Below are 27,919 nucleotides of genomic sequence, written 5' to 3'. Positions count from 1 at the left end.
TACCCCGGAAATATGACGGTCAGTTATCCTGGAAACAGGGCGGTCAGTTACCCCGGAAACAGGGAGAGCAGTTACCCCGGAAACAGGGCGGTCAGTTACCCTGGAAACAGGGCAGTCAGTTACCCTCGAAACAGGGCAGTCAGTTAACCTGGAAACAGGGCAGTCAGTTACCCCAGAAACAGGGTGATTAGTTATCCCGGAAACAGGGTGATCAGTTACCCTGGAAACTGGGCAGTCAGTTACCCCAGAAACAGGGTGATCAGTTACCCTGGAAACTGAGCTGTCAGTTACCCTGGAAACTGGGCAGTCAGTTACCCCGGAAACAGGACGGTCAGTAACCCTGGAAACAGATTTTTCAGTAATCCGGACCAGGGTGATCAGTTACCCTGGAAACAGGGCAGTCAGTTATCCTGGAAATAGGGCGGTGAGTTACCCCGGAAACAGGGCGGTCAGTTACCCTGGAAACAGGTTAGTCAGTTACCCCAGAAACAGCGAGATCAGTTACCCTGGAAACTGGGCAGTCAGTTACCACGGAAAAAGGGGGGTCAGTTATCCCGGGAACAGGGAGATCAGTTACCCTGGAAACAGGGCAGTCAGTAACCCCGGAAACAGGGTGATCAGTTACCCTGGAAACAGGATGATCAGTTACCGTGGAAACAGGGCAGACAGTTACCCTGGAAGCAGGGCAGTCAGGTATCCTGGAAACAGGGCAGTCAGTAATCCTGGAAGCAGGGCGGTCAGTTACCCCTGAAATATGACGGTCAGTTATCCTGGAAACAGGGCGGTCAGTTACCCCGGAAACAGGGAGATCAGTTACCCCACAAACCGGGCGATCAGTTACCCTGGAAACAGGGCAGTCAGTTACCCTGGAAACAGGGCAGTCAGTTAACCTGGAAACAGGGCAGTCAGTTAACATGGAAACAGGGCTGTCAGTTATCCTGGAAACAGGGCGGTCAGTTACCCCGGAAATAGGGAGGTCAGTTATCCTGGAAACAGGGCGGTCAGTTACCCCGCAACAGGGAGATCAGTTAACCCGGATACAGGGCAGACAGTCACCCTGGAAACAGGGCAGTCAGTTATCCTGGAAACAGGGTGGTCAGTGACCCCAGAAACAGGGTGATCAGTTATCCTGGAAATAGGGCGGTCAGTTACCCCGGAAACAGGGCAGTCAGTTACCCCGGAAACAGGGTGATCAGTTATCCTGGAAACAGGGCAGTCAGTTACCCCGGAAACAGGGCAGTCAATTACCCTGGAAACAGGGCAGTCAGTTATCCCGGAAACAGGGCATTCAGTAATCCCGGAAACAGGGTGATCAGTTACCCTGGAAACAGGGCAGTCGGTTACCCCGGAAACAGGGCAGTCAGTTACCCTGGAAACAGGGCAGTCAGTTATGCCGGAAACAGGGCAGTCAGTTATCCCGGAAAAAGGGTGATCAGTTACCCTGGAAACTGGGCAGTCAGTTACACTGGAAACAGAGCAGTCAGTTACCCCGGAAGCAGGGCAGTCAGTTACCCTGGAAACAGGGCAGTCAGTTACCCCGGAAAAAGGTTGATCAGTTACCCTGAAAACTGGGCAGTCAGTTACACTGGAAACAGGGCAGTCAGTTTCCCCGGAAACAGGGCAGTCAGTTACCCCGGAAACAGGGCAGTCAGTTACCCTGGAAACAGGGCAGTCAGTTATCCCGGAAACAGGGCAGTCAGTTATCCCGGAAACTGGGTGATCAGTTACCCTGGAAACACGGCATTCCGTTACCCCGGAAACAGGGCAGTCAGTTACCCCGGAAACAGGGCAGTCAGTTATCCCGGAAACTGGGTGATCAGTTACCCTGGAAATTGGGCAGTCAGTTAACCTGGAAAAAGTGCAGTCAGTTACCCTGGAAACAGGGCAGTCAGTTATCCCGGAAACAGAGTGATCAGTTACCCCGAAACAGGTCAGTCAGTTAACCTGGTAACAGGGCAGTCAGTTATCTTGGAAACAGCGCAGTCAGTTATCCTGGAAACAGGGAGATCTGTTACCCCGGAAATAGGGAGGTCAGTTATCTTGGATGCCAGGCGGTCAGTTACCCCGGAAACAGGGAGATCTGTTACCCCGGAAATAGGGAGATCAGTTATCTTGGAAACAAGGCGATCAGTTACCCCGGAAACAGGGCAGTCAGTTACCCTGGAAACAGGGCAGTCAGTTATCCTGCAAACAGTGCGGTCAGTGACACTGCAAACAGGGTGGTCAATTACGCCGGAAACAAGGCAATCAAATACCCCAGAAACAGGGTGATCAGTTATCCTGGAAACAGGGCAGTCAGTTAACCTGGAAACAGGGCAGTCAGTTATCTTGGAAACAGGGCAGTCAGTTATCCTGGAAACAGGGAGATCTGTTACCCCGGAAATAGGGTTGTCAGTTACCCCGGAAACAGGGAGATCTGTTACACCGGAAACAGGGCAGTCAGTTACCCTGGACACAGGGTGATCAGTTACCCTGGAAACAGGGCAGTCAGTTATCCTGGAAACAGGGCAGTCAGTAATCCTGGAAGCAGGGCGGTCAGTTACCCCGGAAATATGACGGTCAGTTATCCTGGAAACAGGGCGGTCAGTTACCCCGGAGTCAGGGAGATCAGTTACCCCGGAAACAGGGCGGTCAGTTACCCTGGAAACAGGGCAGTCAGTTACCCTCGAAACAGGGCAGTCAGTTAACCTGGAAACAGGGCAGTCAGTTACCCCAGAAACAGGGTGATCAGTTACCCCGGAAACAGGGTGATCAGTTACCCTGAAAACTGGGCAGTCAGTTATCCCGGAAACAGGGTGATCAGTTACCCTGGAAACTGAGCAGTCTGTTACCCTGGAAACTGGGCAGTCAGTTACCCCGGAAACAGGACGGTCAGTAACCCTGGAAACAGATTTTTCAGTAATCCGGACCAGGGTGATCAGTTACCCTGGAAACAGGGCAGTCAGTTATCCTGGAAACAGGTTAGTCAGTTACCCCAGAAACAGCGAGATCAGTTACCCTGGAAACTGGGCAGTCAGTTACCACGGAAAAAGGGGGGTCAGTTATCCCGGGAACAGGGTGATCAGTTACCCTGGAAACAGGGCAGTCAGTAACCCCGGAAACAGGGTGATCAGTTACCCTGGAAACAGGATGATCAGTTACCGTGGAAACAGGGCAGACAGTTACCCCGGAAACAGGGCAGTCAGTTACCTTGGAAACAGGGCAGTCAGTTATCCTGGAAACAGTGCGGTCAGTGACACTGCAAACAGGGTGGTCAATTAACCCGGAGACAAGGCAATCAGATACCCCAGAAACAGGGTGATCAGTTATCCTGGAAACAGGGCAGTCAGTTAACCTGGAAACAGGGCAGTCAGTTATCTTGGAAACAGGGCAGTCAGTTATCCTGGAAACAGGGCATTCAGTAATCCCGGAAACAGGGTGATCAGTTACCCTGGAAACAGGGCAGTCGGTTACCCCGGAAACAGGGCAGTCAGTTACCCTGGAAACAGGGCAGTCAGTTACACTGGAAACAGGGCACTCAGTTTCCCCGGAAACAGGGCAGTCAGTTACCCTGGAAACAGGGCAGTCAGTTACACCGGAAAAAGGGTGATCAGTTACCCTGGAAACTGGGCAGTCAGTTACCCCGGAAAAAGGGTGATCAGTTACCCTGAAAACTGGGCAGTCAGTTACACTGGAAACAGGGCAGTCAGTTTCCCCGGAAACAGGGCAGTCAGTTACCCCGGAAACAGGGCAGTCAGTTACCCTGGAAACAGGGCAGTCAGTTATCCCGGAAACAGGGCAGTCAGTTATCCCGGAAACTGGGTGATCAGTTACCCTGGAAACACGGCATTCAGTTACCCCGGAAACATGGCAGTCATTTACCCCGGAAACAGGGCAGTCAGTTATGCCGGAAACAGGGCAGTCAGTTATCCCGGAAACTGGGTGATCAGTTACCCTGGAAATTGGGCAGTCAGTTAACCTGGAAAAAGGGCAGTCAGTTACCCTGGAAACAGGGCAGTCACTTATCCCGGAAACAGGGTGATCAGTTACCCCGAAACAGGGCAGTCAGTTAACCTGGTAACAGGGCAGTCAGTTATCTTGGAAACAGCGCAGTCAGTTATCCTGGAAACAGGGAGATCTGTTACCCCGGAAATAGGGAGGTCAGTTATCTTGGATGCCAGGCGGTCAGTTACCCCGGAAACAGGGAGATCTGTTACCCCGGAAATTGGGAGGTCAGTTATCTTGGAAACAAGGCGGTCAGTTACCCCGGAAACAGGGCAGTCAGTTACCCTGGAAACAGGGCAGTCAGTTATCCTGGAAACAGTGCGGTCAGTGACACTGCAAACAGGGTGGTCAATTACCCCGGAAACAAGGCAATCAGATACCCCAGAAACAGGGTGATCAGTTATCCTGGAAACAGGGCAGTCAGTTAACCTGGAAACAGGGCAGTCAGTTATCTTGGAAACAGGGCAGTCAGTTATCCTGGAAACAGGGAGATCTGTTACCCCGGAAATAGGGAGGACAGTTATCCCGGAAACAAGGCGGTCAGTTACCCCGGAAACAGGGAGATCTGTTACACCGGAAACAGGGCAGTCAGTTACCCTGGACACAGGGTGATCAGTTACCCTGGAAACAGGGCAGTCAGTTATCCTGGAAACAGGGCAGTCAGTAATCCTGGAAGCAGGGCGGTCAGTTACCCCGGAAATATGACGGTCAGTTATCCTGGAAACAGGGCGGTCAGTTACCCCGGAAACAGGGAGATCAGTTACCCCGGAAACAGGGCAGTCAGTTACCCTGGAAACAGGGCAGTCAGTTACCCCGGAAACAGGGCAGTCAGTTATGCCGGAAACAGGGCAGTCAGTTATCCCGGAAACTGGGTGATCAGTTACCCTGGAAATTGGGCAGTCAGTTAACCTGGAAAAAGGGCAGTCAGTTACCCTGGAAACAGGGCAGTCACTTATCCCGGAAACAGTGTGATCAGTTACCCCGAAACATGGCAGTCAGTTAACCTGGTAACAGGGCAGTCAGTTATCTTGGAAACAGCGCAGTCAGTTATCCTGGAAACAGGGCGATCTGTTACCCCGGAAATAGGGAGGTCAGTTATCTTGGATGCCAGGCGGTCAGTTACCCCGGAAACAGGGAGATCTGTTACCCCGGAAATTGGGAGGTCAGTTATCTTGGAAACAAGGCGGTCAGTTACCCCGGAAACAGGGCAGTCAGTTACCCTCGAAACAGGGCAGTCAGTTATCCTGGAAACAGTGCGGTCAGTGACACTGCAAACAGGGTGGTCAATTACCCCGGAAACAAGGCAATCAGATACCCCAGAAACAGGGTGATCAGTTATCCTGGAAACAGGGCAGTCAGTTAACCTGGAAACAGGGCAGTCAGTTATCTTGGAAACAGGGCAGTCAGTTATCCTGGAAACAGGGAGATCTGTTACCCCGGAAATAGGGAGGTCAGTTATCCCGGAAACAAGGCGGTCAGTTACCCCGGAAACAGGGAGATCTGTTACACCGGAAACAGGGCAGTCAGTTACCCTGGACACAGGGTGATCAGTTACCCTGGAAACAGGGCAGTCAGCTATCCTGGAAACAGGGCAGTCAGTAATCCTGGAAGCAGGGCGGTCAGTTACCCCGGAAATATGACGGTCAGTTATCCTGGAAACAGGGCGGTCAGTTACCCCGGAAACAGGGAGAGCAGTTACCCCGGAAACAGGGCGGTCAGTTACCCTGGAAACAGGGCTGTCAGTTACCCTCGAAACAGGGCAGTCAGTTAACCTGGAAACAGGGCAGTCAGTTACCCCAGAAACAGGGTGATCAGTTTCCCCGGAAACAGGGTGATCAGTTACCCTGAAAACTGGGCAGTCAGTTATCCCGGAAACAGGGTGATCAGTTACCCTGGAAACTGGGCAGTCAGTTACCCCAGAAACAGGGTGATCAGTTACCCTGGAAACAGCGCAGTCAGTTACCCTGGAAACTGGGCAGTCAGTTACCCCGGAAAAAGGACGGTCAGTAACCCTGGAAACAGATTTTTCAGTAATCCGGACCAGGGTGATCAGTTATCCTGGAAATAGGGCGGTGAGTTACCCCGGAAACAGGGCGGTCAGTTACCCTGGAAACAGGTTAGTCAGTTACCCCAGAAACAGCGAGATCAGTTACCCTGGAAACTGGGCAGTCAGTTACCACGGAAAAACGGGGGTCAGTTATCCCGGGAACAGGGAGATCAGTTACCCTGGAAACAGGGCAGTCAGTAACCCCGGAAACAGGGTGATCAGTTACCCTGGAAACAGGATGATCAGTTACCGTGGAAACAGGGCAGACAGTTACACTGGAAGCAGGGCAGTCAGTTATCCTGGAAACAGGGCAGTCAGTAATCCTGGAAGCAGGGCGGTCAGTTACCCCGGAAATATGACGGTCAGTTATCCAGGAAACAGGGCGGTCAGTTACCCCGGAAACAGGGAGATCAGTTACCCCACAAACAGGGCGATCAGTTACCCTGGAAACAGGGCAGTCAGTTACCCTGGAAACAGGGCAGTCAGTTAACCTGGAAACAGGGCAGTCAGTTAACATGGAAACAGGGCTGTCAGTTATCCTGGAAACAGGGCGGTCAGTTACCCCGGAAATAGGGAGGTCAGTTATCCTGGAAACAGGGTGGTCAGTGACCCCGGAAACAGGGTGATCAGTTATCCTGGAAATAGGGCGGTCAGTTACCCCGGAAACAGGGCAGTCAGTTACCCCGGAAACAGGGTGATCAGTTATCCTGGAAACAGGGCAGTCAGTTACCCCGGAAACAGGGCAGTCAATTACCCTGGAAACAGGGCAGTCAGTTATCCCGGAAACAGGGCATTCAGTAATCCCGGAAACAGGGTGATCAGTTACCCTGGAAACAGGGCAGTCGGTTACCCCGGAAACAGGGCAGTCAGTTACCCTGGAAACAGGGCAGTCAGTTATGCCGGAAACAGGGCAGTCAGTTATCCCGGAAAAAGGGTGATCAGTTACCCTGGAAACTGGGCAGTCAGTTACACTGGAAACAGAGCAGTCAGTTACCCCGGAAGCAGGGCAGTCAGTTACCCTGGAAACAGGGCAGTCAGTTACCCCGGAAAAAGGGTGATCAGTTACCCTGAAAACTGGGCAGTCAGTTACACTGGAAACAGGGCAGTCAGTTTCCCCAGAAACAGGGCAGTCAGTTACCCCGGAAACAGGGCAGTCAGTTACCCTGGAAACAGGGCAGTCAGTTATCCCGGAAACAGGGCAGTCAGTTATCCCGGAAACTGGGTGATCAGTTACCCTGGAAACACGGCATTCAGTTACCCCGGAAACAGGGCAGTCAGTTACCCCGGAAACAGGGCAGTCAGTTATCCCGGAAACTGGGTGATCAGTTACCCTGGAAATTGGGCAGTCAGTTAACCTGGAAAAAGTGCAGTCAGTTACCCTGGAAACAGGGCAGTCAGTTATCCCGGAAACAGAGTGATCAGTTACCCCGAAACAGGGCAGTCAGTTAACCTGGTAACAGGGCAGTCAGTTATCTTGGAAACAGCGCAGTCAGTTATCCTGGAAACAGGGAGATCTGTTACCCCGGAAATAGGGAGGTCAGTTATCTTGGATGCCAGGCGGTCAGTTACCCCGGAAACAGGGAGATCTGTTACCCCGGAAATAGGGAGGTCAGTTATCTTGGAAACAAGGCGATCAGTTACCCTGGAAACAGGGCAGTCAGTTACCCTGGAAACAGGGCAGTCAGTTATCCTGGAAACAGTGCGGTCAGTGACACTGCAAACAGGGTGGTCAATTACGCCGGAAACAAGGCAATCAAATACCCCAGAAACAGGGTGATCAGTTATCCTGGAAACAGGGCAGTCAGTTAACCTGGAAACAGGGCAGTCAGTTATCTTGGAAACAGGGCAGTCAGTTATCCTGGAAACAGGGAGATCTGTTACCCCGGAAATAGGGAGGTCAGTTACCCCGGAAACAGGGAGATCTGTTACACCGGAAACAGGGCAGTCAGTTACCCTGGACACAGGGTGATCAGTTACCCTGGAAACAGGGCAGTCAGTTATCCTGGAAACAGGGCAGTCAGTAATCCTGGAAGCAGGGCGGTCAGTTACCCCGGAAATATGACGGTCAGTTATCCTGGAAACAGGGCGGTCAGTTACCCCGGAAACAGGGAGATCAGTTACCCCGGAAACAGGGCAGTCAGTTACCCTGGAAACAGGGCAGCCAGTTACCCTCGAAACAGGGCAGTCAGTTAACCTGGAAACAGGGCAGTCAGTTATCCTGGAAACAGTGCGGTCAGTGACACTGCAAACAGGGTGGTCAATTACGCCGGAAACAAGGCAATCAAATACCCCAGAAACAGGGTGATCAGTTATCCTGGAAACAGGGCAGTCAGTTAACCTGGAAACAGGGCAGTCAGTTATCTTGGAAACAGGGCAGTCAGTTATCCTGGAAACAGGGAGATCTGTTACCCCGGAAATAGGGAGGTCAGTTACCCCGGAAACAGGGAGATCTGTTACACCGGAAACAGGGCAGTCAGTTACCCTGGACACAGGGTGATCAGTTACCCTGGAAACAGGGCAGTCAGTTATCCTGGAAACAGGGCAGTCAGTAATCCTGGAAGCAGGGCGGTCAGTTACCCCGGAAATATGACGGTCAGTTATCCTGGAAACAGGGCGGTCAGTTACCCCGGAAACAGGGAGATCAGTTACCCCGGAAACAGGGCAGTCAGTTACCCTGGAAACAGGGCAGCCAGTTACCCTCGAAACAGGGCAGTCAGTTAACCTGGAAACAGGGCAGTCAGTTACCCCAGAAACAGGGTGATCAGTTACCCCGGAAACAGGGTGATCAGTTACCCTGAAAACTGGGCAGTCAGTTATCCCGGAAACAGGGTGATCAGTTACCCTGGAAACTGGGCAGTCAGTTACCCCAGAAACAGGGTGATCAGTTACCCTGGAAACTGAGCAGTCAGTTACCCTGGAAACTGGGCAGTCAGTTACCCCGGAAACAGGACGTTCAGTAACCCTGGAAACAGATTTTTCAGTAATCCGGACCAGGGTGATCAGTTACCCTGGAAACAGGGCAGTCAGTTATCCTGGAAACAGGTTAGTCAGTTACCCCAGAAACAGCGAGATCAGTTACCCTGGAAACTGGGCAGTCAGTTACCACGGAAAAAGGGGGGTCAGTTATCCCGGGAACAGGGTGATCAGTTACCCTGGAAACAGGGCAGTCAGTAACCCCGGAAACAGGGTGATCAGTTACCCTGGAAACAGGATGATCAGTTACCGTGGAAACAGGGCAGACAGTTACCCCGGAAACAGGGCAGTCAGTTACCCTGGAAACAGGGCAGTCAGTTATCCTGGAAACAGTGCGGTCAGTGACACTGCAAACAGGGTGGTCAATTAACCCGGAGACAAGGCAATCAGATACCCCAGAAACAGGGTGATCAGTTATCCTGGAAACAGGGCAGTCAGTTAACCTGGAAACAGGGCAGTCAGTTATCTTGGAAACAGGGCAGTCAGTTATCCTGGAAACAGGGAGATCTGTTACCCCGGAAATAGGGAGGTCAGTTATCCCGGAAACAAGGCGGTCAGTTACCCCGGAAACAGGGAGATCTGTTACACCGGAAACAGGGCAGTCAGTTACCCTGGACACAGGGTGATCAGTTACCCTGGAAACAGGGCAGTCAGTTATCCTGGAAACAGGGCAGTCAGTAATCCTGGAAGCAGGGCGGTCAGTTACCCCGGAAATATGACGGTCAGTTATCCTGGAAACAGGGCGGTCAGTTACCCTGGAAACAGGGCAGTCAGTTACCCTCGAAACAGGGCAGTCAGTTAACCTGGAAACAGGGCAGTCAGTTACCCCAGAAACAGGGAGATCAGTTTCCCCGGAAACAGGGTGATCAGTTACCCTGAAAACTGGGCAGTCAGTTATCCCGGAAACAGGGTGATCAGTTACCCTGGAAACTGGGCAGTCAGTTACCCCAGAAACAGGGTGATCAGTTACCCTGGAAACTGAGCAGTCAGTTACCCTGGAAACTGGGCAGTCAGTTACCCCGGAAACAGGACGGTCAGTCACCCTGGAAACAGATTTTTCAGTAATCCGGACCAGGGCGATCAGTTACCCTGGAAACAGGGCAGTCAGTTATCCTGGAAATAGGGCGTTGAGTTACCCCGGAAACAGGGCGGTCAGTTACCCTGGAAACAGGTTAGTCAGTTACCCCAGAAACAGCGAGATCAGTTACCCTGGAAACTGGGCAGTCAGTAACCACGGAAAAAGGGGGGTCAGTTATCCCGGGAACAGGGTGATCAGTTACCCTGGAAAAAGGGCAGTCAGTAACCCCGGAAACAGGGTGATCAGTTAACCCGGATACAGGGCAGACAGTCACCCTGGAAACAGGGCAGTCAGTTATCCTGGAAACAGGGTGGTCAGTTATCCTGGAAATAGGGCGGTCAGTTACCCCGGAAACAGGGCAGTCAGTTACCCCGGAAACAGGGTGATCAGTTATCCTGGAAACAGGGCAGTCAGTTACCCCGGAAACAGGGCAGTCAATTTCCCTGGAAACAGGGCAGTCAGTTATCCCGGAAACAGGGCATTCAGTAATCCCGGAAACAGGGTGATCAGTTACCCTGGAAACAGGGCAGTCGGTTACCCCGGAAACAGGGCAGTCAGTTACCCTGGAAACAGGGCAGTCAGTTATGCCGGAAACAGGGCAGTCAGTTATCCCGGAAAAAGGGTGATCAGTTACCCTGGAAACTGGGCAGTCTGTTACACTGGAAACAGAGCAGTCAGTTACCCCGGAAGCAGGGCAGTCAGTTACCCTGGAAACAGGGCAGTCAGTTACCCCGGAAAAAGGGTGATCAGTTACCCTGAAAACTGGGCAGTCAGTTACACTGGAAACAGGGCAGTCAGTTTCCCCAGAAACAGGGCAGTCAGTTACCCCGGAAACAGGGCAGTCAGTTACCCTGGAAACAGGGCAGTCAGTTATCCCGGAAACAGGGCAGTCAGTTATCCCGGAAACTGGGTGATCAGTTACCCTGGAAACACGGCATTCAGTTACCCCGGAAACAGGGCAGTCAGTTACCCCGGAAACAGGGCAGTCAGTTATCCCGGAAACTGGGTGATCAGTTACCCTGGAAATTGGGCAGTCAGTTAACCTGGAAAAAGGGCAGTCAGTTACCCTGGAAACAGGGCAGTCAGTTATCCCGGAAACAGAGTGATCAGTTACCCCGAAACAGGGCAGTCAGTTAACCTGGTAACAGGGCAGTCAGTTATCTTGGAAACAGCGCAGTCAGTTATCCTGGAAACAGGGAGATCTGTTACCCCGGAAATAGGGAGGTCAGTTATCTTGGATGCCAGGCGGTCAGTTACCCCGGAAACAGGGAGATCTGTTACCCCGGAAATAGGGAGGTCAGTTATCTTGGAAACAAGGCGGTCAGTTACCCCGGAAACAGGGCAGTCAGTTACCCTGGAAACAGGGCAGTCAGTTATCCTGGAAACAGTGCGGTCAGTGACACTGCAAACAGGGTGGTCAATTACGCCAGAAACAAGGCAATCAAATACCCCAGAAACAGGGTGATCAGTTATCCTGGAAACAGGGCAGTCAGTTAACCTGGAAACAGGGCAGTCAGTTATCTTGGAAACAGGGCAGTCAGTTATCCTGGAAACAGGGAGATCTGTTACCCCGGAAATAGGGAGGTCAGTTATCCCGGAAACAAGGCGGTCAGTTATCCCGGAAACAGGGAGATCTGTTACACCGGAAACAGGGCAGTCAGTTACCCTGGACACAGGGTGATCAGTTACCCTGGAAACAGGGCAGTCAGTAATCCTGGAAGCAGGGCGGTCAGTTACCCCGGAGATATGACGGTCAGTTATCCTGGAAACAGGGCGGTCAGTTACCCCGGAAACAGGGCAGTCAGTTAACCCGGAAACTGGGCAGTCAGTTACCCCAGAAACAGGGTGATCAGTTTCCCCGGAAACAGGGTGATCAGTTACCCTGAAAACTGGGCAGTCAGTTATCCCGGAAACAGGGTGATCAGTTACCCTGGAAACTGGGCAGTCAGTTACCCCAGAAACAGGGTGATCAGTTACCCTGGAAACTGAGCAGTCAGTTACCCTGGAAACTGGGCAGTCAGTTACCCCGGAAACAGGACGGTCAGTAACCCTGGAAACAGATTTTTCAGTAATCCGGACCAGGGTGATCAGTTACCCTGGAAACAGGGCAGTCAGTTATCCTGGAAACAGGTTAGTCAGTTACCCCAGAAACAGCGAGATCAGTTACCCTGGAAACTGGGCAGTCAGTTACCACGGAAAAAGGGTGATCAGTTACCCTGGAAACAGGATGATCAGTTACCGTGGAAACAGGGCAGACAGTTACCCCGGAAACAGGGCAGTCAGTTACCCTGGAAACAGGGCAGTCAGTTATCCTGGAAACAGTGCGGTCAGTGACACTGCAAACAGGGTGGTCAATTAACCCGGAGACAAGGCAATCAGATACCCCAGAAACAGGGTGATCAGTTATCCTGGAAACAGGGCAGTCAGTTAACCTGGAAACAGGGCAGTCAGTTATCTTGGAAACAGGGCAGTCAGTTATCCTGGATACAGGGAGATCTGTTACCCCGGAAATAGGGAGGTCAGTTATCCCGGAAACAAGGCGGTCAGTTACCCCGGAAACAGGGAGATCTGTTACACCGGAAACAGGGCAGTCAGTTACCCTGGACACAGGGTGATCAGTTACCCTGGAAACAGGGCAGTCAGTTATCCTGGAAACAGGGCAGTCACTAATCCTGGAAGCAGGGCGGTCAGTTACCCCGGAAATATGACGGTCAGTTATCCTGGAAACAGGGCGGTCAGTTACCCCGGAAACAGGGAGATCAGTTACCCCGGAAACAGGGCGTTCAGTTACCCTGGAAACAGGGCAGTCAGTTACCCTCGAAACTGAGCAGTCAGTTACCCTGGAAACTGGGCAGTCAGTTACCCCGGAAACAGGACGGTCAGTAACCCTGGAAACAGATTTTTCAGTAATTCGGACCAGGGCGATCAGTTACCCTGGAAACAGGGCAGTCAGTTATCCTGGAAATAGGGCGGTGAGTTACCCCGGAAACAGGGCGGTCAGTTACCCTGGAAACAGGTTAGTCAGTTACCCCAGAAACAGCGAGATCAGTTACCCTGGAAACTGGGCAGTCAGTTACCACGGAAAAAGGGGGGTCAGTTATCCCAGGAACAGGGTGATCAGTTACCCTGGAAACAGGGCAGTCAGTAACCCCGGAAACAGGGTGATCAGTTACCCTGGAAACAGGATGATCAGTTACCGTGGAAATAGGGCAGACAGTTACCCCGGAAACAGGGCAGTCATTTATCCTGGAAACAGGGTGATCAGTTACACTGGAAACAGGGCAGTCAGTTATCCCGGAAACAGGGTGATCAGTTACCCTGGAAACAGTGCTGTCAGTTATCCTGGAAACAGGGCAGTCAGTTTTACCTGGAAACAGGGCGGTTAGTTAACCTGGAAACAGGGCAGTCAGTTAACCCGGAAAAAGGGTGATCAGTTACCCAGGAAACTTGGCAGTCAGTTACCCTGGAAACAGGGCAGTCAGTTTCCCCAGAAACAGGGCAGTCAGTTACCCTGGAAACCGGGCAGTCAGTTACCCCGGTAACTGGGCAGTCAGTTGCCCTGGAAACAGGGCATTCAGTTATCCCGGAAACAGGGCAGTCAGTTATCCCGGAATAAGGGTGATCAGTTACCCTGGAAACTGGGCAGTCAGTTACCCTGGAAACAGGGCAGTCAGTTTCCCCGAAACTAGGCAGTCAGTTACCCTGGAAACAGGGTGATCAGTTACCCTGGAAACAGGGTGATCAGTTACCCTGAAAACTGGGCAGTCAGTTATCCCGGAAGCAGGGTGATCAGTTACCCTGGAAACTGGGCAGTCAGTTACCCCAGAAACAGGGTGATCAGTTACCCTGGAAACTGAGCAGTCAGTTACCCTGGAAACTGGGCAGTCAGTTACCCCGGAAGCAGGACGGTCAGTAACCCTGGAAACAGATTTTTCAGTAATCCGGACCAGGGTGATCAGTTACCCTGGAAACAGGGCAGTCAGTTATCCTGGAAATAGGGCGGTGAGTTACCCCGGAAACAGGGCGGTCAGTTACCCTGGAAACAGGTTAGTCAGTTACCCCAGAAACAGCGAGATCAGTTACCCTGGAAACTAGGCAGTCAGTTACCACGCAAAAAGGGGGGTCAGTTATCCCGGGAACGGGGTGATCAGTTAACCTGGAAACAGGGCAGTCAGTAACCCCGGAAACAGGGTGATCAGTTACCCTGGAAACAGGATGATCAGTTACCGTGGAAACAGGGCAGACAGTTACCCCGGAAACAGAGCAGTCCGTTACCCTGGAAACAGGGCAGTCAGTTATCCTGGAAACAGTGCGGTCAGTGACACTGCAAACAGGGTGGTCAATTACCCCGGAAACAAGGCAATCAGATACCCCAGAAACAGGGTGATCAGTTATCCTGGAAACAGGGCAGTCAGTTAACCTGGAAACAGGGCAGTCAGTTATCTTGGAAACAGGGCAGTCAGTTATCCTGGAAACAGGGAGATCTGTTACCCCGGAAATAGGGAGGTCAGTTATCCCGGAAACAAGGCGGTCAGTTACCCCGGAAACAGGGAGATCTGTTACACCGGAAACAGGGCAGTCAGTTACCCTGGACACAGGGTGATCAGTTACCCTGGAAACAGGGCAGTCAGTAATCCTGGAAGCAGGGCGGTCAGTTACCCCGGAAATATGACGGTCAGTTATCCTGGAAACAGGGCGGTCAGTTACCCCGGAAACAGGGAGATCAGTTACCCCGGAAACAGGGCGGTCAGTTACCCTGGAAACAGGGCAGTCAGTTACCCTCGAAACAGGGCAGTCAGTTAACCTGGAAACAGGGCAGTCAGTTACCCCAGAAACAGGGTGATCAGTTTCCCCGGAAACAGGGTGATCAGTTACACTGAAAACTGGGCAGTCAGTTATCCCGGAAACAGGGTGATCAGTTACCCTGGAAACTGGGCAGTCAGTTACCCCAGAAACAGGGTGATCAGTTACCCTGGAAACTGAGCAGTCAGTTACCCTGGAAACTGGGCAGTCAGTTACCCCGGAAACAGGACGGTCAGTAACCCTGGAAACAGATTTTTCAGTAATCCAGACCAGGGTGATCAGTTGCCCTGGAAACAGGGCAGTCAGTTATCCTGGCAATAGGGCGGTGAGTTACCCCGGAAACAGGGCGGTCAGTTACCCTGGAAACAGGTTAGTCAGTTACCCCAGAAACAGCGAGATCAGTTACCCTGGAAACTGGGCAGTCAGTTACCACGGAAAAAGGGGGGTCAGTTATCCCAGGAACAGGGTGATCAGTTACCCTGGAAACAGGGCAGTCAGTAACCCCGGAAACAGGGTGATCAGTTACCCTGGAAACAGGATGATCAGTTACCGTGGAAATAGGGCAGACAGTTACCCCGGAAACAGGGCAGTCAGTTATCCTGGAAACAGGGTGATCAGTTACACTGGAAACAGGGCAGTCAGTTATCCCGGAAACAGGGTGATCAGTTACCCTGGAAACAGTGCTGTCAGTTATCCTGGAAACAGGGCAGTCAGTTTTACCTGGAAACAGGGCGGTTAGTTAACCTGGAAACAGGGCAGTCAGTTATCCCGGAAAAAGGGTGATCAGTTACCCAGGAAACTTGGCAGTCAGTTACCCTGGAAACAGGGCAGTCAGTTTCCCCAGAAACAGAGCAGTCAGTTACCCTGGAAACCGGGCAGTCAGTTACCCCGGTAACTGGGCAGTCAGTTGCCCTGGAAACAGGGCATTCAGTTATCCCGGAAACAGGGCAGTCAGTTATCCCGGAATAAGGGTGATCAGTTACCCTGGAAACTGGGCAGTCAGTTACCCTGGAAACAGGGCAGTCAGTTTCCCCGGAAACTAGGCAGTCAGTTACCCTGGAAACAGGGTGATCAGTTACCCCGGAAACAGGGTGATCAGTTACCCTGAAAACTGGGCAGTCAGTTATCCCGGAAGCAGGGTGATCAGTTACCCTGGAAACTGGGCAGTCAGTTACCCCAGAAACAGGGTGATCAGTTACCCTGGAAACTGAGCAGTCAGTTACCCTGGAAACTGGGCAGTCAGTTACCCCGGAAGCAGGACGGTCAGTAACCCTGGAAACAGATTTTTCAGTAATCCGGACCAGGGTGATCAGTTACCCTGGAAACAGGGCAGTCAGTTATCCTGGAAATAGGGCGGTGAGTTACCCCGGAAACAGGGCGGTCAGTTACCCTGGAAACAGGTTAGTCAGTTACCCCAGAAACAGCGAGATCAGTTACCCTGGAAACTAGGCAGTCAGTTACCACGCAAAAAGGGGGGTCAGTTATCCCGGGAACGGGGTGATCAGTTAACCTGGAAACAGGGCAGTCAGTAACCACGGAAACAGGGTGATCAGTTACCCTGGAAACAGGATGATCAGTTACCGTGGAAACAGGGCAGACAGTTACCCCGGAAACAGAGCAGTCCGTTACCCTGGAAACAGGGCAGTCAGTTATCCTGGAAACAGTGCGGTCAGTGACACTGCAAACAGGGTGGTCAATTACCCCGGAAACAAGGCAATCAGATACCCCAGAAACAGGGTGATCAGTTATCCTGGAAACAGGGCAGTCAGTTAACCTGGAAACAGGGCAGTCAGTTATCTTGGAAACAGGGCAGTCAGTTATCCTGGAAACAGGGAGATCTGTTACCCCGGAAATAGGGAGGTCAGTTATCCCGGAAACAAGGCGGTCAGTTACCCCGGAAACAGGGAGATCTGTTACACCGGAAACAGGGCAGTCAGTTACCCTGGACACAGGGTGATCAGTTACCCTGGAAACAGGGCAGTCAGTAATCCTGGAAGCAGGGCGGTCAGTTACCCCGGAAATATGACGGTCAGTTATCCTGGAAACAGGGCGGTCAGTTACCCCGGAAACAGGGAGATCAGTTACCCCGGAAACAGGGCGGTCAGTTACCCTGGAAACAGGGCAGTCAGTTACCCTCGAAACAGGGCAGTCAGTTAACCTGGAAACAGGGCAGTCAGTTACCCCAGAAACAGGGTGATCAGTTTCCCCGGAAACAGGGTGATCAGTTACACTGAAAACTGGGCAGTCAGTTATCCCGGAAAGAGGGTGATCAGTTACCCTGGAAACTGGGCAGTCAGTTACCCCAGAAACAGGGTGATCAGTTACCCTGGAAACTGAGCAGTCAGTTACCCTGGAAACTGGGCAGTCAGTTACCCCGGAAACAGGACGGTCAGTAACCCTGGAAACAGATTTTTCAGTAATCCAGACCAGGGTGATCAGTTGCCCTGGAAACAGGGCAGTCAGTTATCCTGGAAATAGGGCGGTGAGTTACCCCGGAAACAGGGCGGTCAGTTACCCTGGAAACAGGTTAGTCAGTTACCCCAGAAACAGCGAGATCAGTTACCCTGGAAACTGGGCAGTCAGTTACCACGGAAAAAGGGGGGTCAGTTCTCCCGGGAACAGGGTGATCAGTTACCCTGGAAACAGGGCAGTCAGTAACCCCGGAAACAGGGTGATCAGTTACCCTGGAAACAGGATGATCAGTTACCCTGGAAACAGGGCAGACAGTTACCCCGGAAACAGGGCAGTCAGTTATCCTGGAAACAGGGTGATCAGTTACACTGGAAACAGGGCAGTCAGTTATCCCGGAAACAGGGTGATCAGTTACCCTGGAAACAGGGCTGTCAGTTATCCTGGAAACAGGGCAGTCAGTTTTACCTGGAAACAGGGCGGTTAGTTAACCTGGAAACAGGGCAGTCAGTTATCCCGGAAAAAGGGTGATCAGTTACCCAGGAAACTTGGCAGTCAGTTACCCTGGAAACAGGGCAGTCAGTTTCCCCAGAAACAGGGCAGTCAGTTACCCTGGAAACAGGGCAGTCAGTTACCCCGGTAACTGGGCAGTCAGTTGCCCTGGAAACAGGGCATTCAGTTATCCCGGAAACAGGGCAGTCAGTTATCCCGGAATAAGGGTGATCAGTTACCCTGGAAACTGGGCAGTCAGTTACCCTGGAAACAGGGCAGTCAGTTTGCCCGGAAACTAGGCAGTCAGTTACCCTGGAAACAGGGCAGTCATGTACCCCGGAAACTGGGCAGTCCGTTACCCTGGAAACAGGTCAGTCAGTCACCCTGGAAACAGGGCAGTGAGCAATCCCGGAAACAGGGCAGTCAGTTCTCCCGGAAACAGGGTGAACAGTTACCCTGGAAACTGGGCAGTCAGTTACCCTGGAAACAGGGCTTTCAGTTACCCTGGAAACAGGGTGATCAGTTACCCTGGAAACTGGGCAGTCAGTTACCCTGGAAACAGGGTGATCAGTTACCCTGGAAACTGGGCAGTCTGTTACCCTGGAAACAGGGCAGTCAGTTATCCTGGAAACAAGGCAGTCAGTAATCCTGGAAACAGGGCGGTCAGTTACCCCGGAAATAGGGCGGTCAGTTATCCTGGAAACAGGGCGGTCAGTTACCCCGGAAACAGGGAGATCAGTTACCCCGGAAACAGGGCGGTCAGTTACCCTGGAAACAGGGCAGTCAGTTACCCTGTAAACAGGGCAGTCAGTTAACCTGGAAACAGGGCAGTCAGTTAACCTGGAAACAGGGCTGTCAGTTATCCTGGAAACAGGGCGGTCAGTTACCCCGGAAATAGGGAGGTCAGTTATCCTGGAAACAGGGCGGTCAGTTACCCTGGAAACAGGGAGATCAGTTAACCCGGATACAGGGCAGCCAGTCACCCTGTAAACAGGGCAGTCAGTTATCCTGGAAACAGGGCGGTCAGTGACCCCGGAAACAGTGTGATCAGTTATCTTGGAAACAGGGCGGTCAGTTACCCCGGAAACAGGGCAGTCAGTTACCCCGGAAACAGGGCAGTCTGTTACCCTGGAAACAGGGCAGTCAGTTATGCCGGAAACAGGGCAGTCAGTTATCCCGGAAAAATGGTGATCAGTTACCCTAGAAACTGGGCAGTCAGTTATCCTGGAAACAGAGCAGTCATTTACCCCGGAAGCAGGGCAGTCAGTTACCCTGGAAACAGGGCAGTCAGTTACCCCGGAAAAAGGGTGATCAGTTACCCTGAAAACTGGGCAGTCAGTTACCCTGGAAACAGGGCAGTCAGTTTCCCCGGAAAGAGGGCAGTCAGTTACCCCGGAAACAGGGCAGACAGTTACCCTGGAAACAGGGCACTCAGTTATCCCGGATACAGGGCAGTCAGTTACCCCGGAAACAGGGCAGTCAGTTATGCCGGAAACAGGGCAGTCAGTTATCCAGGAAACTGTTGATCAGTTACCCTGGAAACTGGGCAGTCAGTTAACCTGGAAAAAGGGCAGTCAGTTACCCTGGAAACAGGGCAGTCAGTTATCCCGGAAACAGAGTGATCAGTTACCCCGAAACAGGGCAGTCAGTTAACCTGGTAACAGGGCAGTCAGTTATCTTGGAAACAGCGCAGTCAGTAATCCTGGAAACAGGGAGATCTGTTACCCCGGAAATAGGGAGGTCAGTTATCTTGGATGCCAGGCGGTCAGTTACCCCGGAAACAGGGAGATCTGTTACCCCGGAAATAGGGAGGTCAGTTATCTTGGAAACAAGGCGGTCAGTTACCCCGGAAACAGGGCAGTCAGTTACCCTGGAAACAGGGCAGTCAGTTATCCTGGAAACAGTGCGGTCAGTGACACTGCAAACAGGGTGGTCAATTACGCCAGAAACAAGGCAATCAAATACCCCAGAAACAGGGTGATCAGTTATCCTGGAAACAGGGCAGTCAGTTAACCTGGAAACAGGGCAGTCAGTTATCTTGGAAACAGGGCAGTCAGTTATCCTGGAAACAGGGAGATCTGTTACCCCGGAAATAGGGAGGACAGTTATCCCGAAAACAAGGCGGTCAGTTACCCCGGAAACAGGGAGATCTGTTACACCGGAAACAGGGCAGTCAGTTACCCTGGACACAGGGTGATCAGTTACCCTGGAAACAGCGCAGTCAGTAATCCTGGAAGCAGGGCGGTCAGTTACCCCGGAAATATGACGGTCAGTTATCCTGGAAACAGGGCGGTCAGTTACCCCGGAAACAGGGAGATCAGTTACCCCGGAAACAGGGCGGTCAGTTACCCTGGAAACAGGGCAGTCAGTTACCCTCGAAACAGGGCAGTCAGTTAACCTGGAAACAGGGCAGTCAGTTACCCCAGAAACAGGGTGATCAGTTACCCCGGAAACAGGGTGATCAGTTACCCTGAAAACTGGGCAGTCAGTTATCCCGGAAACAGGGTGATCAGTTACCCTGGAAACTGGGCAGTCAGTTACCCCAGAAACAGGGTGATCAGTTACCCTGGAAACTGAGCAGTCAGTTACCCTGGAAACTGGGCAGTCAGTTACCCCGGAAACAGGACGGTCAGTAACCCTGGAAACAGATTTTTCAGTAATCCGGACCAGGGTGATCAGTTACCCTGGAAACAGGGCAGTCAGTTATCCTGGAAACAGGTTAGTCAGTTACCCCAGAAACAGCGAGATCAGTTACCCTGGAAACTGGGCAGTCAGTTACCACGGAAAAAGGGGGGTCAGTTATCCCGGGAACAGGGTGATCAGTTACCCTGGAAACAGGGCAGTCAGTAACTCCGGAAACAGGGTGATCAGTTACCCTGGAAACAGGATGATCAGTTACCGTGGAAACAGGGCAGACAGTTACCCCGGAAACAGGGCAGTCAGTTACCCTGGAAACAGGGCAGTCAGTTATCCTGGAAACAGTGCGGTCAGTGACACTGCAAACAGGGTGGTCAATTAACCCGGAGACAAGGCAATCAGATTCCCCAGAAACAGGGTGATCAGTTATCCTGGAAACAGGGCAGTCAGTTAACCTGGAAACAGGGCAGTCAGTTATCTTGGAAACAGGGCAGTCAGTTATCCTGGAAACAGGGAGATCTGTTACCCCGGAAATAGGGAGGTCAGTTATCCCGGAAACAAGGCGGTCAGTTGCCCCGGAAACAGGGAGATCTGTTACACCGGAAACAGGGCAGTCAGTTACCCTGGACACAGGGTGATCAGTTACCCTGGAAACAGGGCAGTCAGTTATCCTGGAAACAGGGCAGTCAGTAATCCTGGAAGCAGGGCGGTCAGTTACCCCGGAAATATGACGGTCATTTATCCTGGAAACAGGGCGGTCAGTTACCCCGGAAACAGGGAGATCAGTTACCCCGGAAACAGGGCGTTCAGTTACCCTGGAAACAGGGCAGTCAGTTACCCTCGAAACAGGGCAGTCAGTTAACCTGGAAACAGGGCAGTCAGTTACCCCAGAAACAGGGTGATCAGTTTCCCCGGAAACAGGGTGATCAGTTACCCTGAAAACTGGGCAGTCAGTTATCCCGGAAACAGGGTGATCAGTTACCCTGGAAACTGGGCAGTCAGTTACCCCAGAAACAGGGTGATCAGTTACCCTGGAAACTGAGCAGTCAGTTACCCTGGAAACTGGGCAGTCAGTTACCCCGGAAACAGGACGGTCAGTAACCCTGGAAACAGATTTTTCAGTAATCCGGACCACGGCGATCAGTTACCCTGGAAACAGGGCAGTCAGTTATCCTGGAAATAGGGCGGTGAGTTACCCCGGAAACAGGGCGGTCAGTTACCCTGGAAACAGGTTAGTCAGTTACCCCAGAAACAGCGAGATCAGTTACCCTGGAAACTGGGCAGTCAGTTACCACGGAAAAAGGGGGGTCAGTTATCCCAGGAACAGGGTGATCAGTTACCCTGGAAACAGGGCAGTCAGTAACCCCGGAAACAGGGTGATCAGTTACCCTGGAAACAGGATGATCAGTTACCGTGGAAATAGGGCAGACAGTTACCCCGGAAACAGGGCAGTCAGTTATCCTGGAAACAGGGTGATCAGTTACACTGGAAACAGGGCAGTCAGTTATCCCGGAAACAGGGTGATCAGTTACCCTGGAAACAGTGCTGTCAGTTATCCTGGAAACAGGGCAGTCAGTTTTACCTGGAAACAGGGCGGTTAGTTAACCTGGAAACAGGGCAGTCAGTTATCCCGGAAAAAGGGTGATCAGTTACCCTGGAAACTGGGCAGTCAGTTACCCTGGAAACAGGGCAGTCAGTTTCCCCAGAAACAGGGCAGTCAGTTACCCTGGAAACCGGGCAGTCAGTTACCCCGGTAACTGGGCAGTCAGTTGCCCTGGAAACAGGGCATTCAGTTATCCCGGAAACAGGGCAGTCAGTTATCCCGGAATAAGGGTGATCAGTTACCCTGGAAACTGGGCAGTCAGTTACCCTGGAAACAGGGCAGTCAGTTTCCCCGGAAACTAGGCAGTCAGTTACCCTGGAAACAGGGTGATCAGTTACCCCGGAAACAGGGTGATCAGTTACCCTGAAAACTGGGCAGTCAGTTATCCCGGAAGCAGGGTGATCAGTTACCCTGGAAACTGGGCAGTCAGTTACCCCAGAAACAGGGTGATCAGTTACCCTGGAAACTGAGCAGTCAGTTACCCTGGAAACTGGGCAGTCAGTTACCCCGGAAGCAGGACGGTCAGTAACCCTGGAAACAGATTTTTCAGTAATCCGGACCAGGGTGATCAGTTACCCTGGAAACAGGGCAGTCAGTTATCCTGGAAATAGGGCGGTGAGTTACCCCGGAAACAGGGCGGTCAGTTACCCTGGAAACAGGTTAGTCAGTTACCCCAGAAACAGCGAGATCAGTTACCCTGGAAACTAGGCAGTCAGTTACCACGCAAAAAGGGGGGTCAGTTATCCCGGGAACGGGGTGATCAGTTAACCTGGAAACAGGGCAGTCAGTAACCCCGGAAACAGGGTGATCAGTTACCCTGGAAACAGGATGATCAGTTACCGTGGAAACAGGGCAGACAGTTACCCCGGAAACAGAGCAGTCCGTTACCCTGGAAACAGGGCAGTCAGTTATCCTGGAAACAGTGCGGTCAGTGACACTGCAAACAGGGTGGTCAATTACCCCGGAAACAAGGCAATCAGATACCCCAGAAACAGGGTGATCAGTTATCCTGGAAACAGGGCAGTCAGTTAACCTGGAAACAGGGCAGTCAGTTATCTTGGAAACAGGGCAGTCAGTTATCCTGGAAACAGGGAGATCTGTTACCCCGGAAATAGGGAGGTCAGTTATCCCGGAAACAAGGCGGTCAGTTACCCCGGAAACAGGGAGATCTGTTACACCGGAAACAGGGCAGTCAGTTACCCTGGACACAGGGTGATCAGTTACCCTGGAAACAGGGCAGTCAGTAATCCTGGAAGCAGGGCGGTCAGTTACCCCGGAAATATGACGGTCAGTTATCCTGGAAACAGGGCGGTCTGTTACCCCGGAAACAGGGAGATCCGTTACCCAGGAAACAGGGCGGTCAGTTACCCTGGAAACAGGGCAGTCAGTTACCCTCGAAACAGGGCAGTCAGTTAACCTGGAAACAGGGCAGTCAGTTACCCCAGAAACAGGGTGATCAGTTTCCCCGGAAACAGGGTGATCAGTTACACTGAAAATTGGGCAGTCAGTTATCCCGGAAACAGGGTGATCAGTTACCCTGGAAACTGGGCAGTCAGTTACCCCAGAAACAGGGTGATCAGTTACCCTGGAAACTGAGCAGTCAGTTACCCTGGAAACAGAGCAGTCAGTTACCCCGGAAACAGGACGGTCAGTAACCCTGGAAACAGATTTTTCAGTAATCCGGACCAGGGTGATCAGTTGCCCTGGAAACAGGGCAGTCAGTTATCCTGGAAATAGGGCGGTGAGTTACCCCGGAATCAGGGCGGTCAGTTACCCTGGAAACAGGTTAGTCAGTTACCCCAGAAACAGCGAGATCAGTTACCCTGGAAACTGGGCAGTCAGTTACCACGGAAAAAGGGGGGGTCAGTTCTCCCGGGAACAGGGTGATCAGTTACCCTGGAAACAGGGCAGTCAGTAACCCCGGAAACAGGGTGATCAGTTACCCTGGAAACAGGATGATCAGTTACAGTGGAAACAGGGCAGACAGTTACCCCGGAAACAGGGCAGTCAGTTATCCTGGAAACAGGGTGATCAGTTACACTGGAAACAGGGCAGTCAGTTATCCCGGAAACAGGGTGATCAGTTACCCTGGAAACAGGGCTGTCAGTTATCCTGGAAACAGGGCAGTCAGTTTTACCTGGAAACAGGGCGGTTAGTTAACCTGGAAACAGGGCAGTCAGTTATCCCGGAAAAAGGGTGATCAGTTACCCAGGAAACTTGGCAGTCAGTTACCCTGGAAACAGGGCAGTCAGTTTCCCCAGAAACAGGGCAGTCAGTTACCCTGGAAACAGGGCAGTCAGTTACCCCGGTAACTGGGCAGTCAGTTGCCCTGGAAACAGGGCATTCAGTTATCCCGGAAACAGGGCAGTCAGTTATCCCGGAATAAGGGTGATCAGTTACCCTGGAAACTGGGCAGTCAGTTACCCTGGAAACAGGGCAGTCAGTTTGCCCGGAAACTAGGCAGTCAGTTACCCTAGAAACAGGGCAGTCATGTACCCCGGAAACTGGGCAGTCCGTTACCCTGGAAACAGTTCAGTCAGTCACCCTGGAAACAGGGCAGTGAGCAATCCCGGAAACAGGGCAGTCAGTTCTCCCGGAAATAGGGTGAACAGTTACCCTGGAAACTGGGCAGTCAGTTACCCTGGAAACAGGGCAGTCAGTTACCCTGGAAACAGGGTGATCAGTTACCCTGGAAACTGGGCAGTCAGTTACCCTGGAAACAGGGTGATCAGTTACCCTGGAAACTGGGCAGTCTGTTACCCTGGAAACAGGGCAGTCAGTTATCCTGGAAACAAGGCAGTCAGTAATCCTGGAAACAGGGCGTTCAGTTACCCCGGAAATAGGGCGGTCAGTTATCCTGGAAACAGGGCGGTCAGTTACCCCGGAAACAGGGAGATCAGTTACCCCGGAAACAGGGCGGTCAGTTACCCTGGAAACAGGGCAGTCAGTTACCCTGTAAACAGGGCAGTCAGTTAACCTGGAAACAGGGCAGTCAGTTAACCTGGAAACAGGGCTGTCAGTTATCCTGGAAACAGGGCGGTCAGTTACCCCGGAAATAGGGAGGTCAGTTATCCTGGAAACAGGGCGGTCAGTTACCCTGGAAACAGGGAGATCAGTTAACCCGGATACAGGGCAGCCAGTCACCCTGGAAACAGGGCAGTCAGTTATCCTGGAAACAGGGCGGTCAGTGACCCCGGAAACAGTGTGATCAGTTATCTTGGAAACAGGGCGGTCAGTTACCCCGGAAACAGGGCAGTCAGTTACCCCGGAAACAGGGCAGTCTGTTACCCTGGAAACAGGGCAGTCAGTTATGCCGGAAACAGGGCAGTCAGTTATCCCGGAAAAATGGTGATCAGTTACCCTGGAAACTGGGCAGTCAGTTACCCTGGAAACAGAGCAGTCATTTACCCCGGAAGCAGGGCAGTCAGTTACCCTGGAAACAGGGCAGTCAGTTACCCCGGAAAAAGGGTGATCTGTTACCCTGAAAACTGGGCAGTCAGTTACCCTGGAAACAGGGCAGTCAGTTTCCCCGGAAAGAGGGCAGTCAGTTACCCCGGAAACAGGGCAGTCAGTTACCCTGGAAACAGGGCACTCAGTTATCCCGGATACAGGGCAGTCAGTTATCCCGGAAACAGGGTGATCAGTTACCCTGGAAAAACGGCATTCAGTTACCCCGGAAACAGGGCAGTCAGTTACCCCGGAAACAGGGCAGTCAGTTATGCCGGAAACAGGGCAGTCAGTTATCCCGGAAACTGGTGATCAGTTACCCTGGAAACTGGGCAGTCAGTTAACCTGGAAAAAGGGCAGTCAGTTACCCTGGAAACAGGGCAGTCAGTTATCCCGGAAACAGGGTGTTCAGTTACCCCGAACAGGGCAGTCAGTTAACCTGGAAACAGGGCAGTCAGTTATCTTGAAAACAGCGCAGTCAGTTATCCTGGAAACAGGAGAGATCTGTTACCCCAGAAAAAGGGAGGTCAGTTATCTTGGAAACAATGCAGTCAGTTACCCCGGAAACAGGGAGATCTGTTAGCCCGGAAATAGGGAGGTCAGTTATCTTGGAAACAAGGCGGTCAGTTATCCTGGAGCAGTGCGGTCAGTGACCCTGCAAACAGGGTGGTCAATTACCCCGGAAACAAGGCAATCAGTTATCCCGGAAACAGGGTGATCAGTTATCCTGGAAACAGGGCAGTCAGTTAACCTGGAAACAGGGCAGTCAGTTATCTTGGAAACAGGGCAGTCAGTTATCCTGGAAACAGGGAGATCTGTTACCCAGGAAATAGGGAGGTCAGTTATCTTGGAAACAAGGCGGTCAGTTACCCCGGAAACAGGGCGATCTTTTACACCGGTAACAGGGCAGTCAGTTACCCTGGAAACAGTGTGATCAGTTACCCTTGAAACAGGGCAGTCAGTTACTCCGGAAACAGTGCAGTCAGTTACCCTGGAAACAGGGTGATCAGTTATCCTGGAAACAGGGCAGTCAGTTACACAGGAAACAGGGCAGTCAGTTACCCCGGAAACAGGGCGGTCAGTTACCCTGGAAACAGGGCAGTCAGTAATCCCTAAACAGGGAAGTCAGTTATCCCGGAAACAGGGTATTCAGTTACCCTGGATATAGGGAGGTCAGTTATCTTGGATGCCAGGCGGTCAGTTACCCCGGAAACAGGGAGATCTGTTACCCCAGAAATAGGGAGGTCAGTTATCTTGGAAACAAGGCGGTCAGTTACCCCGGAAACAGGGCAGTCAGTTACCCTGGAAACAGGGCAGTCAGTTATCCTGGAAACAGTGCGGTCAGTGACACTGCAAACAGGGTGGTCAATTACCCCGGAAACAAGGCAATCAGATACCCCAGAAACAGGGTGATCAGTTATCCTGGAAACAGGGCAGTCAGTTAACCTGGAAACAGGGCAGTCAGTTATCTTGGAAACAGGGCAGTCAGTTATCCTGGAAACAGGGAGATCTGTTACCCCGGAAATAGGGAGGTCAGTTATCCCGGAAACAAGGCGGTCAGTTACCCCGGAAACAGGGAGATCTGTTACACCGGAAACAGGGCAGTCAGTTACCCTGGACACAGGGTGATCAGTTACCCTGGAAACAGGGCAGTCAGTTATCCTGGAAACAGGGCTGTCAGTAATCCTGGAAGCAGTGCGGTCAGTTACCCCAGAAATATGACGGTCAGTTATCCTGGAAACAGGGCGGTCAGTTACCCCGGAAACAGGGAGATCAGTTACCCCGGAAACAGGGCGGTCAGTTACCCTGGAAACAGGGCAGTCAGTTAACCTGGAAACAGGGCAGTCAGTTACCCCAGAAACAGGGTGATCAGTTACCCCGGAAACAGGGTGATCAGTTACCCTGAAAACTGGGCAGTCAGTTATCCCGGAAACAGGGTGAACAGTTACCCTGGAAATTGGGCAGTTAGTTACACCAGAAACAGGGTGATCAGTTACCCTGGAAACTGGGCTGTCAGTTACACTGGAAACAGAGCAGTCAGTTACCCCGGAAGCAGGGCAGTCAGTTACCCTGGAAACAGGGCCGTCAGTTATCCCGGAAAAAGGGTGATCTGTTACCCTGAAAACTGGGCAGTCAGTTACCCCGGAAACAGGGCAGTCAGTTTCCCCGGAAACAGGGCAGTCAGTTACCCCGGAAACAGGGCAGTCAGTTACCCTGGAAACAGGGCAGTCAGTTATCCCGGAAACAGGGCAGTCAGTTATCCCGGAAACTGGGTGATCAGTTACCCTGGAAACACGGCATTCAGTTACCCCGGAAACAGGGCAGTCAGTTACCCCGGAAACAGGGCAGTCAGTTATGCCGGAAACAGGGCAGTCAGTTATCCCGGAAACTGGGTGATCAGTTACCCTGGAAATTGGGCAGTCAGTTAACCTGGAAAAAGGGCAGT

The sequence above is a fragment of the Heterodontus francisci genome, unplaced genomic scaffold (genome assembly GCF_036365525.1).
Source record: "Heterodontus francisci isolate sHetFra1 unplaced genomic scaffold, sHetFra1.hap1 HAP1_SCAFFOLD_69, whole genome shotgun sequence".
Taxonomy (NCBI): domain Eukaryota; kingdom Metazoa; phylum Chordata; class Chondrichthyes; order Heterodontiformes; family Heterodontidae; genus Heterodontus; species Heterodontus francisci.
The sequence above is the reverse complement of the archived record's forward strand: the minus strand, read 5'-3'. Positions refer to the sequence as shown.